The sequence below is a fragment of the Schistosoma mansoni genome, chromosome 2, assembly GCF_000237925.1.
Source record: "Schistosoma mansoni strain Puerto Rico chromosome 2, complete genome".
In the NCBI taxonomy this organism is placed as follows: Eukaryota; Metazoa; Platyhelminthes; class Trematoda; order Strigeidida; family Schistosomatidae; genus Schistosoma; species Schistosoma mansoni.
This window is the reverse complement of record NC_031496.1, coordinates 11,454,256-11,466,297: the sequence shown is the minus strand read 5'-3', so window position 1 is coordinate 11,466,297 and position 12,042 is coordinate 11,454,256.

Below are 12,042 nucleotides of genomic sequence, written 5' to 3'. Positions count from 1 at the left end.
ACAGAAAGATGTTAAAACTTTATTTTAGATGGTGGAGAAGATTTGTAGCTCACGTGGGTGATTTTGATGGAGTTTTGTTCTCTGAGTTGGATGGTTTAGTCGTGGAGTTTTCATCGTCCTTCTGAAAGACATCATCAGCACAAAATTCAGGTAGAAGTGAAGTGTTTGAATTTCTCCACATGTGATTCACAGTTTGTCCTATGCATCTTGATGTTGATTGGTTCTTGTAGATTTGCATATGTTTAGTTACGTATATATTCATTAAGTTTGATAAGGAAACATAGGAAGGATAAACCATACTACTTATTAATTAAAACTATATATATATATATATCCCTGGTACCAGTTCTAGTATTCACAGGCTTTTGATTCTCGGTTATATATGTATAATAATAATAATATTACTATTACTTAAAATTAATAAACTTTACCGCTTACCTTTCATTTTATAATTTCTTTTAAAATTTCCATACTTAAAAACATAATATGGAGTAGATAACTTACAAGAGGATTATTGACAGCGGTTAATTATAAATATTTATATATGGAAATCTATTCATTATAATTAAAATAATTTAGGATTTAGACGGAAGTGTTTGTCTTTTACATTATTTCCTTTGAGTATATCATATCCTAATATTATCCTCCAGGTTTCCCTTCGTTTATACCCAAACATATGGGTACTGCTGTGTAGTAATACGCAGTCAAATATATAGAAACATTACACATATATATTCATATATCGATAAGAATCTGATCCGTTATATATATATATATATATATATATATATATATATATATATATGTACGACATAATTAGAAGCAACATTCACCATAAAAAAAGAACCACAGAAAATTGATTATGAGAGATATGCGGTATAAAATGTAGTATAAACTTAGTTATCATATTTCCTGGGATAATTTGATAATCAAAGTGTGTAGGGTTTGGAATCATGTTAGGAAGATAGATCGTATCAATAAATTATTCAGTTAATTATTATGATTTAAATACATAGATATGAAATGGTTATTATATTGGTGATCACAATCATTGTGAGATTTTGCTCTTCTTGCACAGATATAAATTGAGAAATAGTTGAAAACCAAAAAAAAACAATAAACTGGTCTACGTTTTAGAATACTCAGTAGTATGTGTTCATAAACATGTGACAGATTAATTTTGACTGTTTCAGGAATGAATTAATTATAAACGGAAGTCATGAGTCGATTGAAGCTAGACCACCATGGAAAACCTGGAAGCACTGCTTTAAGGCCGTTTCGTCCTATTGTGGGACTCCTTAGTAGTGCGCATCCACGATCTCGAGATTCGAACCTAGGACCTATCGATCTCGCGCACAAGCGCTTAACCTCTAGAACCACTAAGCCAGCATCCGATAGTGTTAATGTCTAATTTCAACGGATTTATTGAATTAAAGATATAAAATGAATTTCAGTAAGATAATTATTCTCTAAAAAAGTGATTTTCATCTTGAAATGACTATTAAGTGATGAACCATTAGAAATTAGAGTGAGAGAGTTCCACTTTAAATCTCATTATTTATACTCATCAACAATGTTATATGGATATGAACCATAACAAAATCTCTGGAAAACTCATTACATTTAAAAAAGATTAATTTTTGAGATAATTTAATTATGTAATATATATTTTTCTGTCGTTAATAGTTAGTAGTGAATTTAATTAATCTTTGTTTACACAGAGATTCCTTAGGTGGATGCTTCGATTGCGACTGTATTTACAAGTTGTTTCCATGTTATGGTTGGTGCAAAAAATCAAATAATAAATGAGCGTTTCAATTGACATTATCGATTTTCCAAGTAGGTAACCTTTTAACGTTAAAAGTTATCAGTGTTGAGTTCTAGTCTCATTGGCAGTATTAACACCGTATTGTAAGTATATGTTGGTAGCTACTAGTAGATGGAAATGTTTGCTTTGAATTCTAATGTCAAATAACACCAATGAATTATGTAATTAACATTCTTCTACAATTACCTTACTTCATATAAAACTGTAGTTTTGCTCTAGAAGCGTTACAATGGGGCCTTATTTTTGTAATTCTTATTTTTAAAATGTTAATTTCTTATTTTCGCGCCAAAAGCACTCATTTTTACCTTAATGTTGTATTTCTTACTTGGGAGGATCTTAAATGCTATTGGTTCGTTATCTCTTTTGATATGCTATTTTGTAAAGTTTCCCAAGGACATTTTATGTTGTATATATACACTTGAGTTGTGCTTATTGTTGTTGTTCGTGCTTTTGACTGCTTGTGGAATATATTTCCCTCTTATGAACTTGGACTTCTCTCTCTAGTTAGCGGGGCTGGAACGCATCAAATTAGTTTGCTGAATAGGTCATTGTGTCACTGATTAGGTGAACTCCTAACCTTTTCAAACATAGAAGATAAATTGACATGTGGTGAAAATGTACAAAACTGATTATAAAATAAATTTAAGGTTATTCCAATATAACTAGATAATAAAATAGTAATAACAATGGTATTGAAAGACTTTTATTTTTCATTTAGATTATATATTACCATACTATTTTATTTACAATTTCATATCGCAGTTTAGGTCAATCAACATTTAAGGTTATTAACGTGAAAAAGAAATGATTGAATCCTCCATGTACATCAATATTAGATTCTATATAATGTCACATACAGTTCCATTCTCAAATTTATTATCTTAGATGACAAGATGTAGTTTATCCTTTTGTTGCAACTAGTAGTTCAGTATTATAGCAGAAGTTCAAGTAATATGTTATAGTCAGCACTTTAAGCAATTTTTTGATTGAAATAGTGGGTGAACTTCACGTATTAGGGTGCAATTCTAACTAAACGTTATAACTAAAAATTATGGAGTTAGTTGCAACTATTTACTATGAACATAACTGTGTGGCTCAAACCAATATACAGAGTGAAGCACATAAATATTCCGAAAGTTGAGGCTTGTAATGAAATCTTTAATGAAAAATTACACCAGAGTAAGTAATATCCACCCACTTATTGGACGGTAAAATGACCAGAAGTACTAGATTTATCATATTAGTTGGGCATTAAAAACATGGATAATAATCTCAGTCAGTTTATTTGATGTTTATTGATAAGAGCAGTCAGACATTAAGAATTAAAATTGTTGATTATTCTTCATATCCTAATTAAATTGTTACTGGAAGCAGTAAAAGATGATGGAAGCGATCATTTATATGAGAATTCAATCCTTTAACTCTAAATTTATAGGTTTCATAGGATAGAAGCTTTTATTGATGAAACAAAATATTCCATCAAGGTGATATGACGATGAATAATTCTTGAATTATGGACTGGCTGCAGTTGACAGATCACTAAAAATGGAGTATTAATCAGTTAATACATTTTGTTTTTGAACTCCTCATCAATGCATACTCACGACTTCATCGCCGAACTATCTCAAGACTTGAAGTTTCCTCATTGAGCTCATCATCTTTGAACTTCTAAATTAATACTGAGTGGTTCAACTTACTATTAGTGACTATGATGACATTCCTGTCTACTGTTTCTATGGCTCCATCATAAAGACTAGTTTATAATTGAATCATTTATATAATTGTTGTTACTATAATTGTTTAACAATCCCTTCCTACAAATTGAATTGATCAATACCAAGGTTGAACTTATGTTTATCTACTTTTAGCATGAATTTATTTTAACTGAGAAATTCACTATAAGTAATATAAAATCACTTACCATCATTATATCATTAACACTGAAGATGTGTACTAATCTAATTACAGTTTAAAGTCAGAGTAATTAGAATTAAAAATAATGAGATATCATAATGAAAAGTAAAAGTCAATAATGTAAGAATGATTGTCAATACAAATTAAGAGATTAGGCATTCAAACACGAGACCGAAGGTCCTAGGTTCGAATTGCGCCTGCGGGATCGTAGATTCACATTGCTAAGGAGTCCCATATTAGGACGAAAAGGTTTTGCAGTGCTTCCAGATATTCCATGATTGTCTAGCTTTAATTGACTCATAAACTCAGCTATTAAAAAATTAAGATAAGTCAAAAAGAATCGCTGAAAATTAGTAGAAACTATTCAAATAGTTAAAATTATTTTGGTATTGTTTGTTTGAATCTTCCAGTTGATGTTTAGGACTACAATTGATCAGTCTCATATTGGCCTATGTAAATACTATGCGTGTTGCCTCGATATATCTTTAATTCCTAAGCATTAAACAGAAAAATAGATAGTGTTTAGCAGTGGAATCCAGGACACGCATTTCGTCCCACTTGGGACTCGTCAGCTGGAAGTAGCTGCATCTCACAGTTGATGTTCACTTTGGGACTCGAACGCAGTACCTTTCGTTTCAAACGCCATCAACTCCGAGATGCAGTTACATCCAGCTGACGAGTCCCAAATAGGACAAAACACGCATTCAGGAGTCCACTGCCAGCCACTATCCATCTTTGTTTGTTATTCAAATAGTTATTTACTTTATGTTTGAAAAAAAACTGTTCAGTAATGAAACAATCTCTTTTAACATCTTTCAATACTAAACTAAATTCATTTCAAATTAATTTTTGTAATTTTCATTTAAAACTATCAAAATATTTGTAATTTAAAAAGGTAATTACTTTTTACTTTCTTCTTTTTAATTATATATTTAATGTGACCATATACTACTTAATAGATGAGTTTTAAGTAATAAATAAATGAGTATATAAATCAAATAAGATAGAATCACCTTTTAAAAAAAGTTTTTTTTTAATTTTCTGTCTTTACATAGTTAGTTGTCTTGATCCTTCTATGTTCTCTCTGTTTTGTTTCTTTTCTTTTTCCTTTACGGAGAACAAACCTCTTCATTTAGATGTTTATAGTTTATAACATACTAATACGAATTCTTATAAGTAATAAATATAGTTAAACAACTTATCGTTTTTGTTTAAAAGAGAGTGGATTAAATGACCATTATTTAAATTATGCAAATGAATAATTTGATTTAAGTAGTGTCAGCTAATATTTAATAAAAAAATAATCTTTATAATTTAGTATTTATGTATGTATGTGTGTGTATATTGGGTCAGTGCACGTGAATACTAGCCGTTCGAATGAGTTTTCAATGATAAATCATTCAAGAATTGACAGTCAAATCTAATGACTAGTTAGTTTAATGAATAACAACACTATTAATTTCATTTCTTACTACTTATAATAATAATAATAATTAGTAGTAGTACTATTACCACAAGCGGTAGTAATAATAGTAGCACAATCATTTCTTTTCAAAATGAATAGTTTATATTAGTGAGGGTAAATGGAAAGTTGTTTATTTCTTTACATATTATCTATATATATTTACATATGAGTGTATAGTTGTTGTAAAGATATTTATAATACTTAATTTGTTTAGTTTATTCTGAGCATTTATATTAATTATTTTAATCACCTTTAAGTTACTTTAACTTAAAAAGTCATAAATTGTAAATGGGGGTAATCTTTAACATCAATGTATGTATGGGTTTTTTTTATGTTATTGTAATCGTTATCATTGTCTGATTTATACTTTTTTTTTACTACTGACTTCTTGTCGTTTTGCTTTTTTTTTATTTTCTCCACCTTCAGCTATTTTATTCTGTATGAAGGAAGATAAACATACGTACACGTACATACATTCACAAAATAGTACTAGGTGGGTATTGAATGTTAAAAAATATGAACACAGTCACCCATTGTAGAGAATACTAATAAGCAAAGAAAACACAAATACACATGTGAAACAATGTTGAGTTGAAATAAATAAATAAATAAAAATATTTAAATTTTCCCCTCTTTTTATAATATATATGAGGACAAATGGAAAGGGGAAATAGTGTAGTCATTTAAGAAAGGAGATATGACTGTGTCGCGGTTTATGCTTTCTTAAAGTATTTATATATATATGTATGTATTTATGGATGTATGGTTGTGTCTATGTAGCATTGACAACTTCTAAATAATTATATATATATATGTATATGCATTGTTAGAAATGAGAGCACTACAAAGAGACAAATAGTGAGAGAGAGAGAGAGAAAGAGGGGGGGAAGATATATTTAAAAACAAAATGGTATCCCCTTACGAATGAGAAAGTATAACCAAATTTTTTAAATTATTTTTTTTATATTTAACCAAATCATTTATTGGTAATAAATTAAAGTATGGAAAACTTGATTAAAACATTCACATTACTCTTGCAAAGTCAACTGTGTTTTAATATTTATATATATATATTTGCATATTTAAATAGTTGATACCGGAAAATTGTGACACATGGTCAAAGGGATTGTTCAAAGTGTTTTATTTTGTTCATACTTCTCTTCCTCGTCCTTCTCCTCCTCCTCCTCTTTCTCATCATCATTGAAATGAACAATCACCATCATAAAAAAAACATACACATTGTTTGTATTCGGATTGATTGTGTTGACAGTAGCAATGGAAATATCTAATGAATGAAATAAATAGGAAAACCACAAAAATGAGAGCCAATATTTCAAAATCATGAATATATGTTTTAGGCAAATTATTTTTAACGATTTTATTTTGACAGTTTTATAGTTTTGTGTTTTTTTAATTTTTGCTGAGGAAAAAAAATGATTGTGGGGATGGAGTTGACAAAGATTGAAAATGAACAACTAGTGAAAAGCGATATATATATATATATTCTATTAAATAACCCCCTCTCTCGGTCCACAGAAATGCTTATCCGGTTTTTATTTTAATATTTATTTATTTAATTTCCGTTTATTTACTTTATATTGATTAGTTGGCAGTTGGAAAGTTTTTTTAAATTTTCACATGATAGTTTATACTGTATTAAATATGTATCTGTTCCACGTGTGTATCTTCAATTAAGACCGCCTATTACACTAAATAGATAAATAAAAAGTATGTCATTCTCTTAACAAATTTAAAATCTTTATCTATTTTGCAAGTCGGTAAAAATCTGTTTGTAATTTTTTTATTGAAATTTATTCGATCATAATAAATTAAAGTTTTTTTTTGGTTAAGTTGAACAGTGGCTACTAGTGGATTTCGGTTCAACTTTTCCTCTTAATTCCGCCTAGTAATTTAATGGATACTTGGTTCGAGTCCCGTTGTGATGGAAGAACATCCAGTTGATGAGTTTCAAATACAATAAAACGCTCATCTTGGTTTCTGTTGCTAGTAATGAAACACTTATGAATATCTGATAAAATCATGGCAGTCCACCCAGAAGACACATATGTAATAAGTAACTGATTAATTACAATCCTTGATACTAGTGGAAAGATATAAATACTGATCAATCAAAAACGGTAAGAAGTGGAGATGATTGTGATCTCAGATGAATATTTATTACGATTATAAGAAGTTTAAAAGCTGTATATTCGGGGAGGGGTTCTTGTTGATGTCTTCTTTTAAATGTAGAATTTTCAAAATTCTTTGTTTATGTTCCTACCGGGAAGGCAAAAGTCATTAATACTACTATTATTTTTAATAATGAATTACTGTGAAATTTTGTAAATACTTGAAAAAAAGAAAGATTTCTCGTTTGTTTATTTCTAATTAATTCTTTGTAAAATAAAGGCACGAATATGCGAAAGAATTTTCAAAGAGAAAATCAAACCAAACGCTTTTTTTTGTTCTTTCTACAAATTGGTTTATCATCTAAAGGTTTTTGCTTTTTATTTTTAGTTTTAAGTCGGGTAGATCGTTTTTCTCCTTCTTCTTCTCCTCCTCCTTCTCCCACTACTACCACTACTACTACTACACTTCTTATTCTTTCTTTCTGTCACCTTCAGTAAAAACAAAACGACCGATCAATCGGGGCAGCAACAGAATAAAAAAAACAATTAAAGGGAAATTCATTGTTAGGACATACTAGTATCATTTAAGATGTTGTTTATTCAATATTCAGGTAAATTGGGTTGTTTGTTTGTTTTATTTTTTTGTTACAACTAAAAAAAAACCCACATGTCTTTTCTTATTATTCTTAAAGACAAAGAGAAACTGTCCTTTAAATGAACCAATTAACAATTACTTTTAAAGTAAACAGTTAAAATACCAACAAAAAAATGTTTATCGTATTTGGTTTATGATTATAATTTAAGTATAGTAATTAATTCATTGAATGGATAAACAATTCAAAATTGTTTAGTTTAATTGATTAATTGTGGAAATTTATTCATTTATTGGGTTAAAATTAATTATAGTTGGCGAATCAATGAAAATCAAAGGGGATAAGTTTTATATGTTAGTTGTGTTTATTCTAATGTAAATATCAATATTGGTATAGAGATGAATGTAATTACTAACTTACTTACGCCTGTTACTCCCAATGGAGCATAGACCGCCGACCAGCATTCTCCAACCAACTCTGTCCTCAGCCTTCCTTTCTACTTCTTTCCAACTTTTGTTCATTCTTATCATGTCTGTCTCCATTTCTCGACGTAATGTGTTCTTTGGTCTTCCTCTTCTCCTTTGACCTTTAGGATTCCATGTGAGAGCTTGTCTTGTGACGCAGTTGGGTGATTTCCTCAACGTGTGTCCTATCCACTTCTAGCACTTCTTCCTACACTGGATTCTGGTTAGTTCTCTCCCACAGTAGATTGTTGCTGATAGTGTCTAAAATCTAGTTGACAAGTATAAATTAAGATCTCTCACACACATATATTTTAGATTCCATTGTCATTTACAATCTAAAAACTACTTCAACTTTTAAGAAAAAGAAGATTTTAAAGGAAACAATTGAAAATTAAATTTTTTAAAATTGTGTTCATCTTTGAGATTTGTTCTTCTTCTGTTTTTTTTTCCTTCATTCTCTTGATCGTTCTATTATACTAGAGAAAAAACCAAGTGAGAATGAATTGAATTGAGTTTTACACTGTCTTATTTTTCCTTTTTTTTTACCTATTTAGCTTTTTTCTCCTCTGTGCTTATTTGGTTTAAATCGAAAATTACGGTTTGTAACAAACAGACAAACAGACTTTATGTAATCACTTAGGTAAGAGAGTAAAAACAGTTTTGTAAATTGTATTTGAGAAAAGGGCAATTGAACATATAGTGAGGATTAAGTTCCTCACAAAAAAGGTAACTTTTAGAGAAATTGTCAGAACAAATACTCTATTTAAAGATTAAATTAATGTCACACCTATATACCAATATAATCTGTTCATTTTACAACATTCTATGTTGGTTACTAATAGATAGATCGTTTATATAAATCCTAGTACAAAGTTTATTGATTTAACAATGTATAAATATCCCAGTGTCAGTTAGGAGCTCAAAGTCTTTTTAAATTTATAAAAAAACGATAATATTTATCACAGACTGGCTTTGGTTGAATAACCACTAACGATTTTGGATTCGATCGTGTGAAAAATTTGTTGTTTGTATGGTGGAATGGTTTCAACTACCTAACTATTTGAAATCAGGATCCGTTGGATAGTTGGTTCATACGAGAATGGGACTTCTCAAATGAGGGCACTGACGACTATACCAGGTATCGGACCTAAGATCATTATGTTATACGACTAGCATTTATACCTTAGAACATAAAATTCTCAATCAATGGTTTGTGTCTCTAACTCTAGTCGATTCGTGATATTGCTGAAACATATTCCACCACCATTGGTTAGTGACTGTTTCACATTAGTGTAAGATTGTTGATGTGTTCAGTTAATTAGTTATAAACTAAAAAGAAACAAATAAATAATGGTCTATAATTTCCACTATAGCATTAGCCGATAGTGATTCCTAAAAAATACATTGTTTACATGAAATATTTCTCAAAAAATTTAAATAAATCTCGCGAGCGGGATCGTGGATGAGTACTGCTGAGGAGTCTCATAATGGGATGAAACGGCCGTCCAGTGCTTCCAGGTTTTTATTGATGATCTGAAATCAATTGGTTTATGCTCTCAATTAAAAACTTAATAATCTCCACAACACAATACTGATAAATAGGCTCTTATTTGTTATGAGTGTATTAGTTTATCAAGATTCTGTCTGTTACAATAATAATAAATAATTTTTCATTTCTCATTCAAAATTGCAACACTATGATCAAACTTATGATATATTATCAGAAGGAGTTTTTTGTGGAGATTTAGCATTTTCATAGTTGGAAGCGTGAGTCAGTTGAAGTTAGACCACCATCGAAAACCTGGAAGCACTGGATGGTCATTTTATCCTTTTGTGGGACTCCTCAGCAGTGCGCATCCACGACCTCGCCTCACGAGATTCAAACTCAGGACCTACCAGTCTCGCGGCAGAGCACTTAACCAATAGACCACTGAGCCGGGATCAGATGGTGTTAATGTCTAACTCCAACCAATCCACGAAGTTGAGCAACCATTCACCAATTTTCTTCAGTGAGTTCCTATCTCACAACAGACGTGATATGATATATTGATTTATAACTATTCTTTTCGTTTATACACTTACATAAAATTATAAGCATTTAGTTTTAAACAGTTCAGTATTATCCTCTTTGACCTAAATGATTTTATTCAAACTCGTTATGAAACTTGATACAACTGACACAGGAAAAAGTCTATCAAAGTGAAATAAGATTGAAAGATCTTTAATTGACTTATTCGTAACTGGACAATCCTCGTCAGCTTGATATATTAGCTCTTTTTTTTGTTGTTGAACAACATAAAATTATGCCTTCTCTGTGTGATATAAGGGATAATGATGACCCTAATTAGAAGATAATATTTAAACTTCAATGGTGACATTTTTCAAACTCTCTTACAAAACGTTTTATGTCAGAGTTTTCCATAGGTGAATACTACCTATGATTTATTGACTACTTGATAAACAAGAATGTTGGAAATCATTTCTTATCTTAACCAACGTACAAATGGATCTTCATTAAAACAATCAAATGATCACTAAAACTTTAAGGATAATGAAAAAATACTTTATTCTGGTTTTGGATTTGGGCAGCAATTAGTATTTATCATCTTATACAGAATTCAATAAACACAATACAACTAATCAAAAATCCTGTCCCTCCTCTACTTTTTTCCTTTTTATGTCTGAAACGAAATGATTCTATGCGTCATAGAGTTCCTCGTAAAACTTGTGAGAAATTCATCTTGAATTTAATAATGAGTTATCAGGTAAAATTTCTCGTGTGGATGTGTGCGTGTGTCGGGGGGGGGAGGGAGAAAGGGAATATTTAGACAAATCAATGACATTTTAAATGCTTTACTTCTTTGAATTGAAAGAATTCTGTTAAATAGAAGAATACTTGTAAAGTTCAAAAAAACCAAAAGCAAGAAGGGAAAAACTCTCAAATGATTTATTTTATTAAAATTTATCTATTCCATTGTCTACTTATATACTTCGATGTAAGATTTTACAGGAAAGAAAAAATGTGGTTAACAATAATGAATTTTCCAAATAAAATAAATATATAGTTAAGATCATGAATCAATTGAAGCTAGACCACTGTCGTTACCTGGAAGTACTTGATGGCCGTTTCGTCCTATTGTTTTAATCCTCAGCAGTACGCAATAGAACGAAACGGCCATCCAGTGCTTCCAGGTTTTCCATGATGGTCTAGATTCAATTGGTTCATGATCTTAACTATATAAAATTGCTGAAATCTCCACAAAACCCCCTTCTTATAAAATAAATATATTAAATCATTAATAAACCAATAAAAATAATTGACTAATCTAAATATGAATTATTTCAATCATGAAATGATATATTTCCCTTATATTTATTAAACTAAAATCTCTTTAATCCTTCAATTATACTAAACATACATACAAACACCCAGGTAATCTTAATAATTAACTATATAAATAGATTGTTGTATGGCAGAAGAAATATACTAATGTCATTATTTTTAGTGTTTATGCACATATATTATGAAGAGGAATGAAGTAGTTGAACCATAAATATGTATATAAATCATAATACAATCATTATTTGATTGTCTCAACGTATTGTACAAATGTATGAGTTCATTATAAAGGAGAATGTGTTACTGATA